The following is a 24,404-nucleotide window of genomic DNA, read 5'->3' on the forward strand; positions in this document are numbered from 1 at the left end:
ATCCATCAAATATTCAACATCTAATGAAAAGGAACATTTTATCCAGGTCCAAACAAGCATGATTGCCATCTTAGAGGGTCTCAGGAAGTAAACATTAGCTTGCATGATGCTAGAATTTCTTTCAAAAAAATTTCTAAAGACCTTCAAAAACAAATCCAAAACAATATGATGGCTATAAGGACATACTTATTGGTAATTCCCTTAAAAATAAGTGTATTAGGAAGATGGCACACAGACTTTCACCTGCACTGGATCCCAGGGCAAAGCAACGTCTCCATAGGAATCTGGGTCAAACCTGACTCCAGTTCTTAGAGGACATACTGGGAAAACAGGGGTGAATGTGGCTGTTGTGAAGGAAGGTCATTGGAAGCAAAGGTCTCAGAATATTCAGAAGTGTGCCCTTCTCTGGAGGTGGCCATTTTGGGAAAAACTGGCCCCACCAGTCAGTGCCGAGAAGCCCCAGGGCAAACAACGATCCAGGTGGCATCACAGCCTCACCCTTCAGTAAACAGGTTGCCTAAAGACGCCCCAGGCACACAGCTGCCTCTAATCCCAGCCAGAGACAAAACCCCACCCCCCAGAGGGATTAGAATCAGCTCCACCTACCAGCAGGCAGGCATCAGCCCCTCCCATCAGGAAGCCCACAGCAAGCCCCCCATACCGACTTCAGCCACAAGGGGGGCAGACACCAGAAGTAAGCGAGGCTACAACTCTACTGTCTGCAAAAAGGAGACCACACCAAAAACCTACAAAAATGAAAAGACAGAGAACTATAACTCAGATGAGAGAGAAAGAAAAAAAACCCCAGAAAATCAGCTAAGTGATGAGGAGATTCTCAGCCTCCAGGATAAAGACTTTAGACTGTGGATGCTGAAGATGAAGCAAGACATTGGAAATAAACTGGAGGCAAAGGTGGATAACTTACAGGAAACACTGAGCAAAGAGATACAAGATAGAAAACTTAAACAAGGGATGCAAAATACAATAACTAAAATAAAAAATTCACTAGAAGCAGCTAACAGCAGAATACAGGAGGCAGAAGAACGAATAAGCGAGGTGGAGGACAGATTAGTAGAAATTATGAATGTGGAGCAGAAAAGAGAAAAAGATTGAAAAGAAATGAAGAGAGTCTCAGAGAACTCTGGGACAATGTTAAACGTACCAACATACACACAAATGAACCCCAATAAGGTTATCAGCAGATTTTTCAGCAGAAACTCTGCGGGCCAGAAGGGAGTGGCATGATATACTTAACGTGATGAAAGGAAAAAACCTCCAACCAAGATTATTTTACCCAGCAAGGTTCTCATTCAGATTTGAAGGAGAAATCAAAACCTTCACAGATAAGCCAAAGCTGAGAGAACTCAGCACCACTGAACCAGCCTTACAACAAATACTAAAGGAATTTCTCTAGGCGGAAAAGACAAGACAGCAACAGGAAACAAAAATGCCGCAAATGACAAGGCTCTCCTCCAATAGAGGTATATATACAGTAAAGATATGAAATCATCCATGCACAATTATACCACCAAAACCAGAAATCAAGAGAAGAGGTGTGTACAAATGCAGGACACTGGAGATGCACTTGCAATTAAGAGACCAACAACTTAAAACAATCTCATATACATACAGACTCTCATATCAAAACTTCAGAATAACTGCAAACCAAAAATCTACAACTGATACACAAAGAAAAATCAACTCAAATACAACACCAAAGATAGTAATCAAAACACAAGAGGAGAGAACAGGAGAAGAAGGGAAGAAAAGAGAGCAACAAAAACAAATCCAAAGCAAGTAACAAAATGGCAATAAGAACATACATATCAATAATTACCTTAAATGTTAATGGACTAAACGCCCCAACCAAGACAGACTGGCTGAATGGATACAAAAACGAGACCCATATATATGCTGTCTTCAAGAGACCCACTTCACTTCTAGGGACACATACAAATTGAAAGTGAGAGGATGGAAGAAAATATTTCATGCAAACGGGGATCAAAAGAAAGCTGGGTAGCAATACTCATAACAGACAAAATAGACTTTAAAATGAAGACTATTTTAAGGGACAAAGAAGGTCATTACATAATGATCAAAGGATCAATCCAAGAAGAAGATATAACAATTTTAAATATCTACACACCCAACACAGGTTCACCACAATATATAAGGCAACTGCTAACAATCTTAAAACGACAAATCGACAATAACACAATCATAGTGGGGGACTTTAACACCCCACTTACAGCAATGGACGATCATCCAGACAGAAAATCAATAAGAAAACACAGGCCCTGAATGAAGCATTTAACCAGATGGACTTAATAGATATTCAGAGGACATTCCAACCAAAAGCAACAGAATACGCATTCTTCTCAAGTGCACACGGAACATTCTCTAAGATTGATCACGTCCTGGGCTACAGATCCAATCTCGGTAACTTTAAGAAAACTGAAATCATAGCAAGCATCTTTTCCAACCACAACGCTATATGACTGGACAGCAACAACAGGAAAAAAACTGCAAAAAACACAAACATGTGGAGACTAAACAACATGCTTCTAAACAACCAGTGGATCACTGAAGAAATCAAAGAGGAAATTAAAAAATACCTAGAAGCAAATGACAACAAAGATACAACACTCCAAAACGTATGGGATGCAGCAAAAGCCGTTCTAAGAGGAAAGTTTATAGCAATACAAGCCCACCTCAGGAAATAAGAACAAGCTCAAATGAACAAGCTAAATTTACATCTAAAGCAGCTCGAGAGAGAACAGACAAGACAAAAAAGTTAGTAGAAGGAAAGAAATCATAAAGATCAGAGCAGAAATCAATGAAATAGAAACAAAGAAAACCATAGAAAAGATCAATGAAACAAAAAGGTGGTTCTTTGAAAAGATCAACAAAATTGATAAACCCTTAGCCAAACTTCTCAAAAAAACAAGAGAGAGGACTCAAATCAATAAAATTAGGAATGAAAAAGGAGAAGTAACAACGGACATCACAGAAATGCAAAGGATCATAAGAGACTACTATATGCAACTAAACGCCAATAAACTGGAAAACCAGAAGAAATGGACAAATTCTTAGAAAAGTACAATCTTTCAAGACTAAACCAAGATGAAATAGAAAAGATGAATGGACCAATCACAAGAACTAAAATCAAAACTGTGATTAAAAACCTTCCAACAAACAAAAGTCCAGGACCAGATGGCTTCACAGGCAAATTCTATCAAACATTTGGAGACGTGCTAACAACTATCCTTCTGAAACTATTTCAAAAAATTGCAGAGGAAGGGATACCCCCAAAATCATTCTATGAGGCCACCATCACCCTGATACCAAAACCAGACAACGATACCACGAAAAAGGAAAACTACAGGCCAATTTCACTGATGAACATCGATGCAAAAATCCTCAACAAAATACTAGCAAACCACATCCAACAATACATTAAAAGGATTGTACCTCATGATCAAGTGGGATTTATCCCAGGAATGCAATTGTTCTTCAGTATCCACAAATCCATCTGTGTGATACACCCCATTAACAAGCTGAAGACTAAAAACCACATGATCCTCTCAATAGACGCAGAAAAAGCCTTTGTCCAAATCCAACACCCATTTCTGATAAAAACCCTTCAGAAAGTGAGCATAGCAGGAACCTACCTCAACATAATAAAGACCATATATGACAAACCCACAGCTAACATTCATTCTCAATGGTGAAAAGCTAAAAGAATTCCCACTGAGATCAGGAACAAGACAAGGATGTCCACTCTCTCCACTACTCTTCAGCATAGTTTTGGAAGTCCTAGCCATGGCAATCGGAGAAGTAAAAGAAATAAAAGGAATCCACATTGGAAAGGAAGAAGTAAAACTATCCCTATTTGCAAGATGACATGATACTAAACCTAGAGAACCTAAAGTCTCCACCAGAAAACTGCTAGAGCTCATCCACAAATTTGGCGAAATCACAGCATGCAAAATTAATACACAGAAATCGATGCCATTTCTATACACCAAAAATGAAAGATCAGAAAGAGAAATCAGGGAAGCGATCCCGTTTACCATCGCATCCAAAAGAATAAAATACCTAGGAGTACACCTACCTAAAGAGACAAAAGGCCTGTACTCTGAAAACTATAAGCCACTGATGAAAGAAATCAAAGATGACACCAATAGATGGAAAGACATACCATGCTCTTGGATTGGAAGGGTTAATATGATCAAAATGACTATACTATCCAAGGCAATCTACAGATTCAATGCAATCCCTATCAAATTACCAAGGACATTTTTCACAGAACTCAAACAAAATATTTTAAAGTGTGTTGGGAAGCACAAAAGACCCAGAATAGCCAAAGACATCCTGAAAAAGGAAAACGGAGCTGGAGGAATCAGGCTCCTGGACTTGAGGATATACTACAAAGCAACAGTCATCAAAACCGTGTAGTACCAGCACAAAGACAGAAATACAGATCAGTGGAACAGGATAGAAAGCCCAGAATTCAACACACACACATACAGCCAACTCGTCTGTGACAGAGGAGGCAAGAATATACAATGGATAAAAGACAGCTTGTTCAATGAGTGGTGCTGGGAAAACTGGACAGCCACATGGAAAAGAATGGAATTAGAACACTCCCTAACACCAGACACAAAAATAAACTCGAGATGGATTAAAGATCTAGATAGAAGACCAGACACTATAAAACGCTTAGAGGAAAACATAGGCCAAACACTCTCTGACATAAACGACAGCAACATCTTCTCAGATCCACCTCTTAGAGTACTGACAATAAAAACAAAACTAAACAAATGGGACCTAATCGAACTTAAAAGTTTCTGCACAGCAAAGGAAACCCTAAACAACACAAAAAGACAACCCACAGAATGGGAGAAAATCTTTGCAAGTGAATCGACTGACAAGGGATTCATCTCCAACATTTATAAACACCTTCTGCAGCTCTATACCAAAACAGCCAACAACCCCATTTAAAAAAATGGGATGGGCAGAAGATCTAAACAGACAGTTCTCCAAAGAAGACATACAGATGGCCAAAAAACACATGAAAAGATGTTCAACATCACTCATCAGAGAAATGCAAATCAAAACCACTCTGAGTTACCATCTTATACCAGCCAGAATGGCCATCATCAAAAAGTGTACAAACAATAAGTGCTGGAGAGGGTGTGGGGAAAAAGGAACCCTAGTACACTGTTGGTGGGATTGTCAATTGGTGCAACCTCAGTGGAAAACAGTATGGAGATGCCTCAGAAAACTGAAAATAGAACTCCCATTTGATCCAGCAACCCCACTTCTGGGCATCTATCCGGAGAAAACCACAACTCGCAAAGACACATGTACTCTGATGGTCATTGCAGCACTATTTGCAATAGGCAAGACATGGAAACAACCTAAACGTCCATTGACAGAGGAGTGGATCAAGAAGATGTGGTACATATACACAATGGAATATTACTCAGCCATTAAAAAGAACAAAATACCAGCATTTTTAGCAACATGGATGGACCTAGAAATTATCATGCTCAGTGAAGTCAGCCATACAGTGAGACACCAACATCAAATGCTTTCACTGACATGTGGAATCTGAAAAAAGGACACAATGAACTTCTTTGCAGAAGAGATGCTGACTCACAGACATTGAAAAACTTATGGTCTCCAAAGGAGGCAGTTTGGAGGCTGGGGGGATGTGCTTGGGTTATGGATGGAAATCCTGTGAAATTGGATTGTTATGATCATTATTACTCAAATGAATGTGATAAATTCATTTGAGTAATAACCCCCGCCCCCCCACACACACAGAAAGCAAAAAAATCAAAAGTTACAGGGGTAGGTGGGAAGACGGTACAAACTGAACCACACCTGAGCGGCAGGCACACTGACATTCACACTTTACTTGGCAGAAAACAGTCACAAAATGTTTCTGAGTAAGGGCGTTATTAAATCAGTTTATTTTCTCTACCTCCAATATCTTACTTTTTCTCCAGAAAGAAGACCTCTACTAAGTAAATCTTTCCAAACTTTAACAATCCATTCTCACATAAAACGAGCATACTGTTTCACTACAATTTGAACACAAACCTTATGTGGCTGGCCCTCAGAAATGCTCTTTGAAGAAAACAACTCTGAAATGATCAAGGAGTCAATCCAAGATGAAGATACAAAAAAATTATAAACATATATGCACCCACTATAGGAGCACTTCAATATATAAGGCAACGCTAACAGCCATAAACAGAGAAATCGACAGTAACAGAAGAAATGAGAGGCTTTAACACCCCATTTACAGTGGACAAATCAGACCAAAAAAACAAGCCTTAAACGCCACATTAGAACAGGTGGACTTAATTGATACTTATAGGACAATCCATCTGAAGGAAGCAGAATACACATTAAGTGCACATGGAGTGTTTATCTAGAGATAAGTGACAATGAAAACATGATAATCAAAAACCTACAGGATTGGCCACCAGTAGCCTGGGAACCTTCATATGCCATGGGTGCTGACTTAAAAAGGAAAAAAAAAAAAAAAAAAAAAAAAAACCTATAGTATTAGGAGTGGTACAACCACTATGGAAAACAATATAGAGGTAACTCCGAAAACTAAATAGAACTACCATATGATCCAGCAATCCCACTCTTGGGCATAAATCTGCACAAAACTTTGAAAAAGACAAATGCACCCTTAAGTTCACTGCAACATTATTTACAATAACCAAGATATGGAGACAACCTAAATGTCCAACAACAGATGAATGGATTAAGAAGATATACATATACAGAATGGAATACTACTCAGCCATGAAGAAGAACAAAATAACGCCATTTGCAGCAACATGGATAGAACTAGAGACTCTCATACTAAGTGAAGTAAGTCTGAAAGAGAAAGACAAATATCACATATCTAGAATCTAATATATGACGCAAATGACACCTTTCTAAAAAAAAGAAATTCTTGGACATGGAGAACAGACTTGTGGTTGCCAAAGGGGAGGGGGAAGGAGTGGATGGACTGGGATTTTGGGGTTAGTAGATGCAAACTATTACATTTGGAATGGATAAGCAATGAGACCCTGTTGTATAGCACAGGGAACCATGTCTAATCACTTGTGATGGAACCTGATGGAGGATAATGTGAAAAAAGAATGTATATAAATGTATGGCTGTGTCACTGGCTTACAGCAGAAATTGACAGAATATTGTAAATCAACCATGGTAAAAAAATATTTTTTAAATAAAGTATTGGAGTTCCTGTTGTGACTCAGTGGGAATGAATCTGACTAGCATCCATAAGGATGCAGGTTTGATCCCTGACCTCGTTCAGTGGGTTAATGATCCCACATTGCTGTGGGCTGTGGTGTAGGCCACAGATGTGGCACAGATATGGCTCAGATCTGGCATTGCTGTGACTGTGGTGTAGGCCGGCAGCTATAGCTCTGATTCGACCCTTAGCCTGGGAACCTCCATATGCCATGGGTGTGGCCTTTAAAAGACAATAAATAAAGTGTTAACTCTTTCAGCCATCTTGGAGCCTGTGGAGGCCTGCTGGGAACAGGACTTCTAAAACAACAAATTATATTGGGAGGGTTGTGGTACAAGGCCATTTTTGCTGGGTTTAAGCAGGGTCTCCAGAACCAGAGGGAGAACACAGCTCTTCTTAAAATTGATGATGTCTATGCCCGAGATGAAACTGAATTTTATCTAGGCAAGAGATGTGCTTATATGTACAAAGCAAAGAGTAACACAGTGAATCCTGGCAGAAAATCTAAGAAAACCAGAATTTTCTGGGGAAAGGTGACTCATGCTAATGACAACAGTGGCATGGTTCGTGCCACATTCCAAAGCAACCTTCCTGCCAAGGCCATTGGACATAGGATCCATGTGATGCTGTACCCTTCAAGGATTTAAACTTATTGAAAAGTAAATAAATAAAGGTGGATTTGTTCTCATTAAAAAATAAAAAATAAAAATAGTGCTAAGACTCAGGAAGTTTATAGCAATACAATCTCACATCAGGAAACAAACAAAAATCTCAAATAAAAAATGTAACATCACACCTAAAGTAACTAAAGAAAGAAAAACAAAACCCAAAGATAATAGAAGGAAAGATCAGAGCTAAAAAATAAATGAAATAGAGATGAAGACAACAGTGGAAAAGATCAGTAAAACTGAAAACTGGTTCTTTGAAAAGATAAAATTGATAAACCCATAGCCAGACTCATCAAGAAAAAAAAGGGGAGCATGTTCTAATCAATAAAATCAGAAATGAAGAAGGAGGGGAGTTCCTATAGTAGCTCAGTGGAAACAATCTGACTAGCATCCTTAAGGATGCAGGTTCGATCCCTGGCCTTGCTCAGTGGGTTAAGGATCCGGTGTTGCTGTGACTGTGGTGTAGTCTGGTGGCTACAGCTCTGATTCGACCCCTAGCCTGGGAACCTCCCTATGCCATGGATGTGGCCCTAAAAATACAAAAAAAAAAAAGAAAAAAGAAAAGAAATTACAACTGACTCTGTAAGAATACAAAGGATCATAAGAGACTACTATAAGCAACTACAAGCCAACAAAATTGACAACCTAGAAGAAACATATAAATTCTTAGGTATGACCTTTTAAGACTGAACCAGGAAGAAGTAGAAAATATGAACAGACCAATCATAAGTACTGAAATTGTAACTGTGATTTAAAAATTCCAACAAACAAAAGTGCAGGACCAGGTGTCTTCACAGTTTAATTATATCAAACATTTAGAAAAGAGTTAATGCCTATCCTTTTGAAACTCTGCCAAAAAGTTGCAGAGGAAGGATCATTCTCAAGCTCATTCTGTGAGGCCATCATGACTCTGATACCAAAATCAAAAATACCACAAAAAAAATTACAGGCCAATGTCACTGATGAATATAAATGCAAAATCCTCAACAACATACTTTCAAACCAAATCCAGCAATACATTAAAAGAATCATATACCCTGATCAAATATGATTTATCTCAAGGATGCGAATCAGTCAGTGTGATACACCACACTAAAACTGAATAAAAACCATATGATCATCTCAGTAGATGCAGAAAAAGCTTTTGACATAATTCAACACCCATTTATAATAAAAAACTCTCCAGAAAGTGGGCATAGAGGGAAATTACCTTAACATAATAAAGGCCATATATGACAAACACACACCTAACATCATTCTCAATGATGAAAAGCTGAAAGCATTTTCTCTAAGGTCATGGACAAGACCAAGATGTCCACTCTTGCCACTTTTATTCAGCCTAGTTTTGGACATTTAGACATGGTCATCAAAGAAGGAGAAGAACGCACATTGGAAGTGTAGAGGTAAAACTGTTACTGTTTTGTAGATGACCTATGTTAGACACAGAAAATTCTAAAGAAGTTATCAGTAAACTACTAGAGCTTATCAATGAATTCAGTAAAGTTGCAGGATACAAAATAAAATACAGAGGAATCTCTTGCATTTCTGTACACTAACAATGAAAGTGAAGTAGTCAGACAAGTATATCACTTATATGTGGAATCCAATTTTTTTAAATGATACAAATGAATTTATTTACAAAACTGAAGCAGACTGGCAAACTTCATGAAAGGGGAAACATGGTGGGGGAGGGGAGAAGGAGGGAAAAATCAGGAGTTTGGGATTAACATAGACACATTACCATATATAAATAACCAACAATGACCTACTGTATAGCACAAGGAACTTACTCTATATTCTGTAATAACCTATATGGAAAAGGACTCTGAAAAAGAACGGATATGTGTGTGTATATATATAGCTGAATCACTTTGCTGTACTAACACAGCATTGTAAAGCAACTATACTCCAAAATAAATTTTTTAAGAAATTAAAAAAGTAGAATTTCTAATGCCCATCCCAATAGAGACTTGGAAAATCCACCCAGGCAACCTGGGAGTAACTGAGTAACTGGCCACAAGCCCAGCAAGTGGATTGATTTTTGAAACTTGCACGATTGAGCCACAAGAAATACGTTGGGTTCATAAGCCAAAAAAAGTGAGCAATTATCAAAGTAATCAGTATACAGGCCTGCTTGGCATCTGGGTTGCTACTTCAGATGCAGTCATCTCTGTTTGCTAGTGCTGATCATAGTCAAAGTTACGTGTCAAAAACTGGAGTTGCAGCTCATCAGGAGAGGACTGATATGGTCCCTTTCAATGTGGCGGAAGAGAGTCCTTTGTCTGATGTCTTTTCCAATAGGCATAATCTGGTTACAGGTCTTGGCACATGTGATTTTTAGGTTTGAAACAAACAGAGTGTACTTTTTTTTTTAAATGTTGCACCCACGGCAGCATGGAAGTTCCCAGGCTAGGGGTTGAATTAGCCCTCAATTAACAAAACTAGAATATTCACTGAAAAAATCTTTCTTTCTAAAATTACCCTCTTGTCTACCAAATATAGCCAGATTAAGCCTTTTGTTTGTTTGCAAAATAAGCCTGGTTAATTAACCACATAGACTCTTAAATTGGCTGTGCTGAAACTTTTTTTTTCCCTTTGTCTTTTTTTTTTAGGGCCGAGCCTGCTGATGTTCCCAGGATAATAAGGGTCTAATCAGAGCTACAGCTGCCAGCCTATGCCACAGAGACAGCAATGCCAAATCCGAGCTGCATCTGTGACCTACACCACAGCTCCCAGCAACGCCGGATCCTTAACCCACTGAGTGAGGCCAGGGGCCCAAACTGAATCCCCATGGATACCAGTCGGGCTCATACTTACTGAGCCACCACGGGAACTCCTTGTGCTTTTCATAAATAATCTCAGGTTGATAAAAACCTCAAGGCCAGGAAAGCCATGCCAAAAGGGTATCATAGAGTCTACCTGTGATGTGCATAGATTTAGGTGGGGGATTTGGGTGAATTCCTCCCTTCCTGAAGTCGCCAAAATATCTTGAGATTCTGTATATGCCTGAGAAAGCTGCTGGGAATCTAAGAGTTTCCAGATTCTGGACAGATCAAGTGGAGAGAAAAGAAAATGTTTTAATTCTACTTAACATAGATGTAATTTAAAGGCTTCCTTATATCTGGAGAACAGAAATTGACAATCAGTACTATTTCAGGCAAAAACCACAATTTTTATGCTTAGTTCACTCAGTCCTATTACTAATCCTTGATACTGATCTTTTGTAAACAGTTTTATGAAGCTATCAGGTTTTTCATTAGAATTCTTTCTTACCCAGTTTAGTGGTATGATCTAAAAATTATCAAAAACCTGCACTTGTCTAAAAGTACTTTCTAGGAATCTTGAAGATTCAAAACAGTGCAATGATAACTGTCTATAAATGACAAAAGACTCAAAAAGTCAAGATTAAAGAACTGATTATAATGCAACTGGAAAACTTGGTTAGTACTGGGACATACAACTTAATTATTAAAATTATGAAATTTTATAATTATAACAATTATGTAAACAAAATATTTTCTAGAATGTGTATATTAATAATATTCACACACAGGAAATTATCTAATAAGTTTTATCACCACTTATTTGATAATGCCTCCCATGAATTTAACATATGAAATAAGCCTAAATAATTTAATAGTCCTCTCTTTCTGAGATGGAGAGAAAGCAATTATTTTGAAGTGTTTCAGGGACCCTTTGGAAAACCTCAGATTAGCTAGAGGTGAAATGAGCTTTGTTTAGAATTTTGATCTTTGGGAAGTTTATCAAAAATAGCAAGAAGTTTTGAAACACTGTCAAATAGAATCACAGGTCCTGTGAAACAATACCTATTCACCTAACCCAAGTGATGATAAAAGATCTCACTGGTAAATACAGATCACTTGGACACAAAGAAACTGACAATCCATTGCCAAAATCAGTTCACTATTTTCAGACAACGTTGTCCTCTTAGATAGAGAACCAAATTCAAGTTGTATACCACGTTACCTTTAAAATGCATTTTCTTAATTAAGTTCAGTCTCCGGGGAATTCCAGTCATGGCTCAGTGGTTAACGAATCCAAGTAGGAACCATGAGGTTGTGGGTTCGATCCCTAGCCTTGCTCAGAGGGTTAAGGATCCGGCGTTGCCGTGAGCTGTAGTGTAGGTTGTAGCTCAGATCTGGTGTTGCTGTGGCTGTGGTGTAGGCCGGTGGCTACAGTTCCGATTAGACCCCTGGCCTGGGAACCTCCATATGCCGTGGGAGCGGCCCTAGGAAAGGTAAAAGAACAAAAAAAAAATTAAGTTCAATCTTACCTAAGCCAATCCTTACCATGCACTCTGTTCCTTTTCTACAGCATTCGGAAACAACCAGCTCTAAGACAAAACCACCTTTTTAATGGTGCATTTCTATTCCTTTTACCTTTTTTGCTAAAAATAAACATCCTACTTTCTTTCCATGTGGAAGTAATTCCCTTATAATTCTTAACTATAAAACCTTACTCTCAGTGAAAACCAAGAAGCAAGTAATTGTAAATTGTTTGTCATATCAGCATTTCCTGATTGGCACTTATGAATGATTTTATAACTGCTAAGAACATACACCTTTTTATAGTATTTCTTCAATGTGATTTTTTTTTTTTCTTTTTGCCTTTTCTAGGGCCGCTCCTGAGGCATATGGAGGTTCCCAAGCAAGGGGTCTAATCAGAGTTGTAGACGCCGGCCCACACCACAGCCTCAGCAACACCAGATCTGAGCCACGTCTGAGACCTACACCACAGCTCATGGCAATGCCGGATCCCTAACCCACTGAGTAAGGCCAGGGATCGAACCCACAACCTCATGGTTCCTAGTCAGATCCATTAACCACTGAGCCATGATGCGAACTCCCAATGTGATTTATCTTTATAAACCCAAATACCTTTAGTTTTTTAAACCTTTGGTTTTAAAACTTTTACTTTTAGACAAAAGCAGGTAAATTTAGGCCTGCCCAGCCATTAATGTTCCAGTATTTTATCCTACTTGAAATGACCCAGATAATGAAGAAATTCTTTCCATTTTGAAATTTCAAGTTAGCAAAATCTGGAGACACTGTCCTTAACATTGATAGTCCCAAAACAGAATTACTCCTAAAGAGTTACCTAAAACTCATATCTCATTTACCTCTATTTTATTTACTTAAAAGTTTCATCATATTGTTATTTTCCTTGCTGACAAACTTTTAACAGTGATAAGGTCTTATTTCATTTTTGGTAAACCTAGGTACGGTAAAAGAGTGATACTTTTTTAAAAAGACTTATCTGGTTTTTTGGTTTGTTTGTCTTTTTAGGGCTGCACCCATAGCATGTGGAAGTTTCCAGGCTAGGAGCCAAATCAGAGCTGTAGCTGCCAGCCTATGCCACAGCAACTCAGGATCTATGCTGTGTCTGTGACCTACACCACAGCTCACAGCAATGCTAGATCCTTAATCCACTGAGTGAGGGCAGGGATTGAACCTGCGTGCTCATGGATACTAGTCAGATTCGTTACTGCTGAGCCACAACTGGGAACTCCCATATATGTGTTAATCAAACCAACAAGCTTAAGCTAAATTTAATACCAGATATTCAATACTGAATATTTTCCAGACCACATGGACCTGAAATTCTGTCCAGTTTCTTTTTTTTGTTGTTGTTTTTTTGGTTTTTTGTTTGTTTGTTTTTTGCCTTTTGCTATTTCTTGGGCCGCTCCCACGGCATATGGAGGTTCCCAGGCTAGGGGTCCAATCGGAGCTGTAGCCACCGGCCTATGCCAGAGCCACAGCAACGCGGGATCCGAGCCGCGTCTGCAACCTACACCACAGCTCACGGCAACGCGGGATCGTTAACCCACTGAGCAAGGGCTTGGACCGAACCCTCAACCTCATGGTTCCTGGTCGGATTTGTTAACCACTGCGCCAAAATGGGAATGCCAGAAATTTGCATTTTAAAAACACGGCAGAGTTAAGAGTTCCTAGAGGAAAACAAGTAAACATTTGCATCTCAAAGGTTTAGGAGCAGAAAGGCAAATTCCTCCTAGGACAATTTTGTTCCTTTATGGCCAGGAAACTTTTTTTTTTTTTTCCCTTACAAGGGAAATACTTACAAGGCTCAAGATAAGGGTAAAGCTGCAAGGGAAATACTTACAAGGCTCAAGATAAGGGAGCTTTGCCGGGTAGTAAAGGATTGGTAAACTTTAGATTATTTCTGGAACCACACCTCTGGTCCTGTAAAGACTAGGTTTGTAAAACAAGGAATTTTTTTTTCCCCTCAAAAAAATTGTGTGTCCACCTTAATGATACCAAAGGATTGGCGTGCCATTTCCCTCTCTTGGCAAGTTTTACTTCCCCTCCCCCATCAAGTTCCAAATATGGTCAGTTTAGTCAGACTGATGGCCCCCCATTTTGGTAATCCTTTTACAAACATTTTTGAGGATCATCCTAGGGTTTAAGAAATTCTTTAACGATGGCCCTCAGTCTGGATTTTGAAGAGCCTTGCAGACAGCCTTGTGTGCTCCCATTTCTAAAGTTAACCACTTAATAACATCTTCCAAGTTTAGAGGCAATTCAGAAGATTACTAGAATGAGTATTCAAAGAAGGATAGAGTGGAGCAGTGAAAAAACTTTAGATACCTCATATCATTATTTTCATTAGCCATCTGTAACAAATCTTTCCAGGAGGCTATTTTGGAATTTTGAACCCTTTGGGGACTTCCACATACCAATTGAAATAGTTTTAAGATGAGAGCTCTCTAAAAATTTAACAATGTAGATGTTTCTCCAATTTAAAGGATTCATGGAGCTAGCCCTACAAATATAGTCCCTGCTAATCTAATTCTAGAAAAGCAAAAAAACAAAACAAAAAAACACTTCGCACTGTTGTTTTTAGTAAAGCTGCAAGCACAGATCCAGTATTAATTTTGTAGCCTAGGTCAGAGACGAAATATGAGATACGATCTGAACAAGCTTCTGAGGACCGTGAGGTGGGTTGAACATGTGCTGCTTCTGCGTCTAGCTCCCCAAAGAGTTACACTTGGTTGGCTGAACTTCTTTTACATGGCTCAGTTTCTCCTTGTGACAACCTAAAACCATTGTGGGTGTCTCTGTTGTGCACCCTGGATGAGCAGTATGTCCCCTGTATCACTGAGGCTCATCACAAGGCCTCATCTGCAGACACTTCTGCTAGATCCTCAGTCACCTGAGGATGGTTTGTGGCCAGAAGGAGCCACGTATCCCTATATTCCTCAGAGCTGAAGAATTTAGTGTCTCATTTCACTAGCAAAAGTTGTATTCAGACCATATATCAACTCATTTTTGTTTAAGCAAAATATAACAAAACCTCAGCCACATATGGTTCTCTGAGCTTCTTGCCCAGGCCCCTTAGGCCCTGCCTAGGAAATGCACCTTAAGATCCTGAGTTTTAAGGGAAGACCAGCCCAAATACAGTTCTTAGGATCATCACCCAAACAGTGAGATCCAAATACAAGGAGCACTCAGAAGAACACCTGAGGAGTACTTGGGGCTCGTTGGGCCCGTGCTGGTACCAAGCGCTAGTTCTTGGAAAACACCAGGTGTCCTCCAGCAGGTGCTTGATATCCTGCTAACTAAGCCAAGCATGTGTTAACAAAAATTATTCAGTTGATCTAAGAAAGAAATGGAAATTTTTATTGGAGCCAAATTTGAGGATTGTAAGCCCAGAAGAACATCTCAGACAGCTCTGAGAACTATTCCACCCACTGTAAGTCAGGGCACAGTTATAGAAGTTCGTTGAGACAGAAGGCTGTACATCAGGTGACATATTATTGTCAGTTTATACGAGCCAGACCTAAGCATCATGTGGTCTCTTATAAAACCAAGAAGGAATGTTTTCTTTTAAGGACTTGTCTTATTGATGCTAGGAGAATGTTACCCACCCCCACCCTTTTTTTTTTTTTGCTTTTTTAGGGTCACACCTGTAGGATATGGAAGTTTCCAGGCTAGGGGTACAGATGCTGGCCTATGGCACAGCCACACAGGATCAAAGCCACATCTGCAAACTACACCACAGCTCACAGCGCTGGATCTTTAATCCACTGAGCAAGGCCACGGATCAAACCCACATCCTCATGGGTATTAGTTAGGTTCATTTCTGCTGAGCCACAATGGGAACTCCAGAATGTTGTTGTTTATGTTTGAGCAGGTATTTCTGCCAATAGAGGAGTTTGGGCCAATGCGTTAACACAGATACGCAATGCACCGGGGGAGAGAGAGGACAAAGTGCAGAGAATAAAACAGTGTATAAGTCTTTGTCCTGCCATAAAACATGAATTTTGTTTTCCAGAGCAAACATTTTCTAGGCAGAGAGAACAGAAGTACAGAGGCAGAAATTCAGGTGGCCAAAGGGGATCAGTAGCCAGAAAGGAGGGTGGAGAAGTAGTCATCCCACCGAGATAGTGAAGAGTACGATTGGAGAGCCAGACTGTCTGGCTTCAAATCACAGCTTTCCCATTTCCGGCTTGACCTTAGGCAAATCATTTTACCTCTCTTTGTCTCAAGTTTCCTCATCTATAAAATGGGTTCCTTTGTAGCCAGGCCTGAGATGGGAATTCTTGGGCAAGGATTTATTGAGGAAGCGCCCTTAGGGGAAATCTGTAAGGGAATAAAGCAAATAGCATTTGGTGGCTTGACACCACAGGGCACTCTGCAGTGTGGAAGGACCACAGAGGCTCTCCTGCCAGGAGGGGAGGGGCTGGACTATTTTATTCCCATCTCAGGCAGTCCTTGACTACCTGTGGTGTGGGGAGGAGGAGTTGAAGGAGTAGCTGAGTGCTTCTCCTCAGCCAAGGGCAATCCTCCCACTAAGGTAGAGGTGAGAGCTGTTAGCCAACAGCTGCAACAGCTGGGCTGTGTGTGCACCAGTTCTGTTAAACAGATCTGGGTGGATGATCGGCAGCATCCACCTCAAGGGAGGATGTGAAAACTATGTAACAAACTATTACATCTAGAACGGCTGAGCAATGAGTTCCTACTGTATAGCACAAGGAACTATCCAGTTCTAGGGAAAGACCTTGATGGAAGAGAATATAAGAAAGGAAGTGTATATGTATGTATGACTGGGTCACTTTGCTATACAGCAAAAATTGGCACAACATTGTAAAGCAACTATAATTTTTAAAAAAGCAAAAAAAAAAGTATGTAGCTCATAGGATTAAATGGATTAATCCAAGTACAAGTAAAGTTCTTAGCACAAACCCTGGGCCAATAAGCATTAGCAAGGGGCAAATCTTAAAGGCCATGAAGAAGGGTTACCATTGTTTGTGAGATCATTCTAGTGATTGTATGGAGACACAAGTAGAAGACAGGCAAGAAGCAGGGATACTAGTGAGAAAGCTTTCATGAATTTCTCGTCAAGAGCTGATGATAGAGCATTGACCTGGTTAATGCAGTTGGAGGTAGTTTAGTGTTTGGAGGGAACTAGAGCAGGGTTCATTTAACTCAGCAGAAAAACCATCTAAGCCGAGTCTTGAAGGAAGATATCCCCAGGGGAACCTTGTGAGAACGGTGGAAAAAAGAAAGCACAGACGATGTGTCTTAAGCAGTGAGCTGTCAAGGTGGTAAAAGAAGGAGAAATACAAGATGAAGCTGAAAGATTGGGACCAGAAAAATGAGGACTTTCAGAGCATGACTAAATCTGTTTGGGTTTTATTCGATGCACAGAAGAGCAGTGAGAGAACTTAATAGAACAGAGAGGCATGGCTGTGTGCTAAGCATGGCAGAGGAAGACCAAGCAGATAAAAGGATCAAAGAAAAAGGTGTTATCAACCACCTTTTGATATTTTCATAGGATATGCTACTGAGAAACTTTAGGCAGATTCAAATCGTAGAGGCTGAAGATATTCCAGCCACTAAGCAGGGGGGGCCAACTGACAAGTCTTCATTTCATAGGCTCTCGTAGATTTCTGCGCAAAGGGAAAGAAATTTAGCTTGAAAAAAGTACTGCGAGTCTAGCAGGGAGGAGTGGAAGTGGCGGAGGTTGATGAAGGGAAAACCAGAACATGACTGTAGGAGAACACTTTATAAGATGCAGGCTGAAGAAGAGGAAAAAAGCTAGCTGGAGCTCTGCACCAGAGCGTGAACATCTGGTAGAAAGGGACCCCAAGTAATGATGGGTGTCACACTACGTGAAAAGAAGGCTATCAAGCTTTAGGATGTGCTTTTGTAGTCTGGCAATTTTACACAGTCACAGCTTTTAAACACCACGCTAAAAAGAGGCATAGTCAAAGTCTGCATTCCTGAGTAATCAAAAAGAGGATTTTATTTTGAATGTCGACAGTTACTAAAGATAAAATTCTCTAGATAAATTTGCCACCCTTGTAGCGAGGTCTCTTTAGTGATTTTAAGATTGCTTACGAAGCAAGATGTGAGGTGATTTATTTAACCTTTGTATTTGTTTTCTCAAGATGTGTTAGGCAACATACAGAAAATGCCAAGTTTTGGGTTAACTTTCTTTGAGTAAATAGCAAATACTCTGGAAATACCTATAATGAATACCTGTTATGTGGCTATCCAGCATCTATTTCCCTACCTTCTTGGAGTAGTGGTCTGAATTATTTTTCAGAACTCCTTCCCCCATTCTCACCTTTGATTTAGACTGAATGGGCCTCACCTTCCCCAGAGGAAGATCCAGATTAGCAAAGCCAATCTGAATGTGTCATTTCTATTTGTAGAAAAGTTTTGCAATTGGCACAGTTACCTAAGCTAGTCCAATTAGAGTGACTCAGACTTTTTCCTGAATATACAATGTCGAGTCTTTGGTTTTCAAACAAGATTTGTGTAATTTTCATAGTTACTCAAAGCCAATTTAGGTTCATGAGCTGGAAGATATAGGGGTGAGTTTGTCTAAAAATAGAGTCAACACCAAGGACATGACAAAAACGTGAAAGAAAGTAGGTCCTAGGTCACATTATGTGAGATTCTAGTCTCACCTCTTGCACATTTACCCATGTATCTTTCAAGGAAATTCTTTAGTTTAAGCCATTGCCAGTTGGGTTTTTCTATTACTTGCTGCACCTGAAAGCTTCCTGGATGACAGAATCTGTGATATAGACCCTAAAGTCTCTATGTCACCTTCCCATCAGCTGTCAGGATGTTGATGAACTCTGACAAGGTCATCTTTAAGTGAGCACTTTGGGAGCCTTGGAGATGTTATATAAAGTGTTAAATAACTTACAGATTATTCAGCTCACCATTGAAGGATTGACCAGTCGTCTTAGAAAAGTAACTAAAATCTGCTTGTAGTCAAAGGCCCAACTATGCAAAAGTTGGGTGATTGGAAAGTTGTTCCTTGTATATTTTCTGTCAAATATTTCAGATTTATATTAATATAAATTTCAATTTATGTTCATTGTGACATTAGCCTTGAGTAAAGCAAGCCTAGAAAGTGATACAATCCGTTCGCTAAACATGTTGAATCAAAAGGCAACAAGCTTCTTCCATTAGGGAATTCACATCAACCTCTTGGTCCTACCCAGGTTCTAAAGTAGTTCATAAATAGACAAGAGGTAGGTGGAGCATGAAATACTATCTTTATTACTAATATGGCTGAAATTAGAGAATGAGGGTTATAACTGTAAAAGAGGGCTTCCTTACACCAAACCCCATCATCATACAGACATACCCATCCAGCCACAGACAGCACTGGACCCAAACTGTTTCTACAGCCTGCTCTTGCAAAACTTAGGGAAATGGGGCTAAATGCATGCTTTCTGTGAGCAGCTTATTCTCAAAGAGAAGAGAAAGTGCTACTCATGCTCACTTCCTTGTTCCAAACTCAATCAAGTAATCCCACTCTATCAATCCGCTAGGAGACCGAACACAGAAAGTTTAACCAGGAGAAGCTTAACTAATTAAGCTGTAACAGTGAAAGACAATTGGCCCTCTGTACCTGTGGGTCCCACATCCCTCGATTTAACAAACTGCGAATCAAATTGCAAGGTGTTGAATCTTCAGATGCAGAATCCTCAGTAAAATCCAGGGGTACTGAGGACAGATTGTGTTACTCCATTTTACATAAGAGACTTCAGCACCTGCAGATTTTGTATCCTCATGGGGCTGGGGCAGGTTGGGGGAGACTTAGAACCAATTCCTTGCTCAGGCAGAGGGATGATTGCACATTAAGAGAACTCTCCACAGACCCCTAGGGCTGGGGCAGAGGACCCAAGGAAAAACAGACTTGGAAGAGGGTCCCCCTCTGACATTCATTCCTCTTTGGAGAAGGTGCTGTTGCAGACAACCACTGGATAGATGGTGAGAAAGTTTAGCTGGGTTGCCTGTGCCATGACTGGTTTAGAATCATCTGAAAGTAGGGAATGACCACCTGAACATAGGCAAGCCAAGGCTGGTGGGTGGTCAGGCCAGGGACTGTGTGTGGTGGGGGCAGGGGAATTGCTACAGCATGCAGCCAGAAGCTTACGGTGTCCCTCTTAGGACTGCAGCAAGATGATCACTAGAAATCCTGGGCTAGGGCTGCAAGGTAGTTGAAGGACTGTGCATTCTGGGTGTGTAAGGGGAGGATGAACTTGGGGCTGGGAAGCAGCAAGTTGATAACTAGCTCGATCAACCTTTGCCAACTCAATTTTCATGTGCACCATTCTGTGTACATTTCAATGCCTGTACAACAAAAGTAACTATTCTAGCAAGAAACAGCTAGCCTTCTGGTAAGTGAAGCTCTTGTCCTTCCCCTAAATAAGACACAAAGCCCTAACAGTCATGGATTCCATTGCTGCCTACATTCATTACTCCTCAAATGGAGTCATGGTCTCACTGAATTAGTTAACTGAGAAGCTGACCTCTACCGACTTCTACAAGTTAAAAATGGGAAGGACAAGGTTAGAATCCAAAAATTTAAGTAGACATATACATATAACAAAACATGCAAAACCACCACAGCCCTGGTTTCTACAGCTGTTCATGAGGTCATAGTTGCTATTTATAGCTTTTCCTTTTCCTCACCTTGTTCTTATTTTCCTTGCCCACAGCCAGAACCCACGGCTCTAGATTCTTTACCTGGTGGAGTGATCCAATTCTTCCTTTCCAAAGGGTATGACTCCTCAGTCAGCTTGCCTTTTTCTGGTTCTTGTCTGGGCTTTTCTTTGTCTTGAATGACATTTCTCTGTAGACCCAGCAAACGGTCAGTGAACAAATTTCCTCTGCTCAGACTAGTGAGGAGATGCAAAATATTCAGTAGACACAATGCAGGGAAGAGCACGACCATTACAGCAGTAACAGCATTTTTTTTTTTTTTTTTTGGCTGCAGCTGTGGCAAATGGAAATTCTCAGGCTAGGGATCAAACCTGTGTTGCAGCTGAGACTTGCACCACAGCTGTAGCAATGTTGGATCCTTAACCTGGTGTGCTACAAAGAACTTGCCAGTAACAGCCTTCTGAGATAATACCACCCTGTCTGTGGGTTTTGCCCTGGCCTGCAGTACCATACCACCTGCCAACCCTCAGCCCTCGGAGCCAGTGCTGAATATGGGAGAGGCAGTATAACAGACCACAAGGTTAATATGATGGTGGCTTTCTCCCGCAGAAGGCCTCAATTAATTACCTTAGTAGTTTTAAGTGGGGCCGTGGAAAGGACAGATGAAATGTCCAAGTCCCTTTCTAATCTTATTCCCCGTGGGACTGCAAACCCCACCCATTGGGGATTTACCTGCCAGTCCCAGGGCTATTAATATATTCCCCTGTGGGTTAATAGGATATTATCAACATAATGAAAGAAAAAGTTATTCCTCATGGTAGACAGTAGCATGAGGGTCCCACAAGCTAGCAGGCAGGCCCCTTGGGATTAACCCTGCAACCTTCTGCTCCCCCTCCTTATTTCCTGACATTTCAGTGCTCCCAGGAATTTCCTTGACCCTCTGGTTGGCTTGACAATTGTTTGCCTGCACCCCACAGACCTACAAGCCTTGTGGTTGCCCAGCTTTGAGACAAAAGAGCCTGGAGACATCAATGACTTATTATACAGGAGAACTCACACATTTGAAGTAGATCCTGGAATGACACCTTCACCATACACGGCAGAGAGCAGGCAGGACGGGCAACAATCTGCTACCCCAGGGCGAAGAGGTTGCCATTTATAGGGATAATTGACGTCAGGTCGAGTCATCAATTACCAGGGAGACCAGCAGCTAAGGCAGGGGGCAAGCATGTACGCAGTTACTAATTAAGCCCTATAATTAAGAGGATTGGATAGTCATGTGAGTGAATCAGGGCCTTGCTCAGTGGGTTAAGGATCCGGCGTTGCCATGAGCTGTGGTATAGGTTGCAGACATGGCTCAGATCCTGAGTTGCTGAGGCTCCTGGCATAGGAGGCAGCAACAGCTCTGATTAGACCCCTAGTCTGGAAACTTCCATATACCGCAGGTGGGGTCCTAAAAAGACAAAAAAAAAAAAAAAAAAAAATCTATGGGAGATGGCAAAAGCCATCCTGAGAGGGAAGTTTACAATGACATAAGTCTACCTCAGAAAACAAGGAAAATGTCAAATCAACAACCTAAACTTGCAACTAAAGGAACTAGAAAAAGAATAATAGAAAGATATAACTATCAGAGCAGAAATAAAATAAATGCTTTAAAAATAGTAGAAAAGATCAAACTAAAATGTGTATCACTGAAAAATAAAATTAATAAAACTTTAACCAGATTTATCAAAGAGAGGTCCCCTCAAAATAAAGATAAACAAAAGGGAGAAGTTACAACCAAAACCATGAAAGTACAAATGATCATAAAAGATTACAATCAACATCTATATGCCAATAAAGTGGACAACCTGGAAGAAACTGACAAATTCCTATACAGATACTATCTCCCGTTTGAATCAAGAATAGAAAATATGAAGAGACTAATGACAAGGAATGAGGTTGAGTTCATAATAAAAATCTCCCAACTAACAAAAATCCCAGACCAGACAGCTTCCCAGGTGAATTCTACCAAACATTTAAAGAAGAGTTAACATCTATCCTTCTCAAACTATTTCAAAGAATTGCAGAGGAAGGAATGCTTCCAAATTTATTCTTCAAGGACAGCATCACCTTGATATCAAAACCAAAGAAACCACAAGAAAAGAAAATTACAGGCCCATAACACTGAAAAACATAGCTGCAAAAATCCTCCACAAAATATTAGCAAACTGAATTCAACAATGCATTAAGAGGATCGTACACCATGGTCAAGTGAGATTTATTCCAGGAACACAAGAGGTTCAGTATTCATAAATCTACCAGTATGACACATCACATTAACAAATGGAAGAATGAAAATAATATGGTCATCTCTATAGATGAAGAAAAAGCTTTTTGGCAAAATACAACACCTATTCATTATAAAAACAAAAAGGCTACCTACTAAATCGGAGAACATATTTATTTGCAAAGACAAATATTGTTTGATTTCACTTAGACGTGGAATCTAAAAAAAAAACCAAGAAACAAGCACAACAGAACAGAAACAGAGTCAACAGATACAGAGAACAAACAGGTGGCTGCCAGAAGGGATGGGGAGAAGAGAAACAGGGGAGGGAGGTAAGAGGTACAAATTTCCAGTTATGAAATAAATGTCAAGGGTATGTAATGTACCGTGTGGGGAATATAGTCCATAATTAGGTAATGTCTTTGTGTGGTGACAGATGGTATTCAGACTTCTCAAAGTGAGCATTTTCAAATGTGTAGAAATATCAAAACATTTTATTATACACCAGGAACTAACACGGTGTAATTAGAGTTCAAAAACAAATGGACAAACTCATAGGAAAAAAGATCGGATTAACCCAGGGATGCAAGGGTTCTTCCATATCCGCAAATCCATCAGTGACACACAACATCAACAAACTGAAGAATAAAAACCATATGATCCTCTCAATAGACATGGGAAAAAGCCTTTGACAAAATCCAACACCCATTTCTGATAAAAACCCTTCAGAAAGTGAGCATAGCAGGAACCTACCTCAACATAATAAAGACCATATATGACAAACCCACAATTAACATCATTCTCAATGGTGAAACGCTGAAAGAATTCCCGCTGAGATCAGAAACAGGACAAGGATGTCCACTCTCTCCACTACTCTTCAACATAATTTTGGAAGTCCTAGCCATGGCAATCAGAGAAGTAAAAGAAATAAAAGGAATCCAAATTGGAAAAGAAGAAGTAAAACTATCCCTATTTGCAGATGACATGATACTATACCTAGAGAATCCTAAAGTCTCCACCAGAAAACTGTTAGAGCTCATCCACGAATTTGGCGAAGTCACAGGATACAAAATTAATACACATAAATCAACTGCATTTCTACACATTAACAATGAAATATCAGAAGGAGAAATCAGGGAAGCGATCCCGTTTACCATCGCATCCAAAAGAATAAAATACCTAGGAGTACACCTACCTAAAGAGACAAAAGGCCTGTACTCTGA

General features: G+C 40.0%; 1 pseudogene across 1 annotated transcript; it reads left to right on the forward strand.

Moving 5' to 3' along the window:
• The first annotated feature begins 7,533 nt into the window (after nt 1-7,533).
• On the forward strand, nt 7,534-8,068 carry LOC100516261 (large ribosomal subunit protein eL33 pseudogene; annotated as a pseudogene). Its single transcript, XR_014843534.1, has one exon. The product of XR_014843534.1 is annotated as a large ribosomal subunit protein eL33 pseudogene (transcript).
• The last annotated feature ends 16,336 nt before the right edge of the window (nt 8,069-24,404 follow it).

This window comes from Sus scrofa, chromosome 4, assembly GCF_054392235.1.
Source record: "Sus scrofa isolate SSC_HxYL_T2T_F1_AM1 chromosome 4, Sscrofa_HxYL_maternal_Yorkshire_Landrace_v2.0, whole genome shotgun sequence".
NCBI classification, from domain to species: domain Eukaryota; kingdom Metazoa; phylum Chordata; class Mammalia; order Artiodactyla; family Suidae; genus Sus; species Sus scrofa.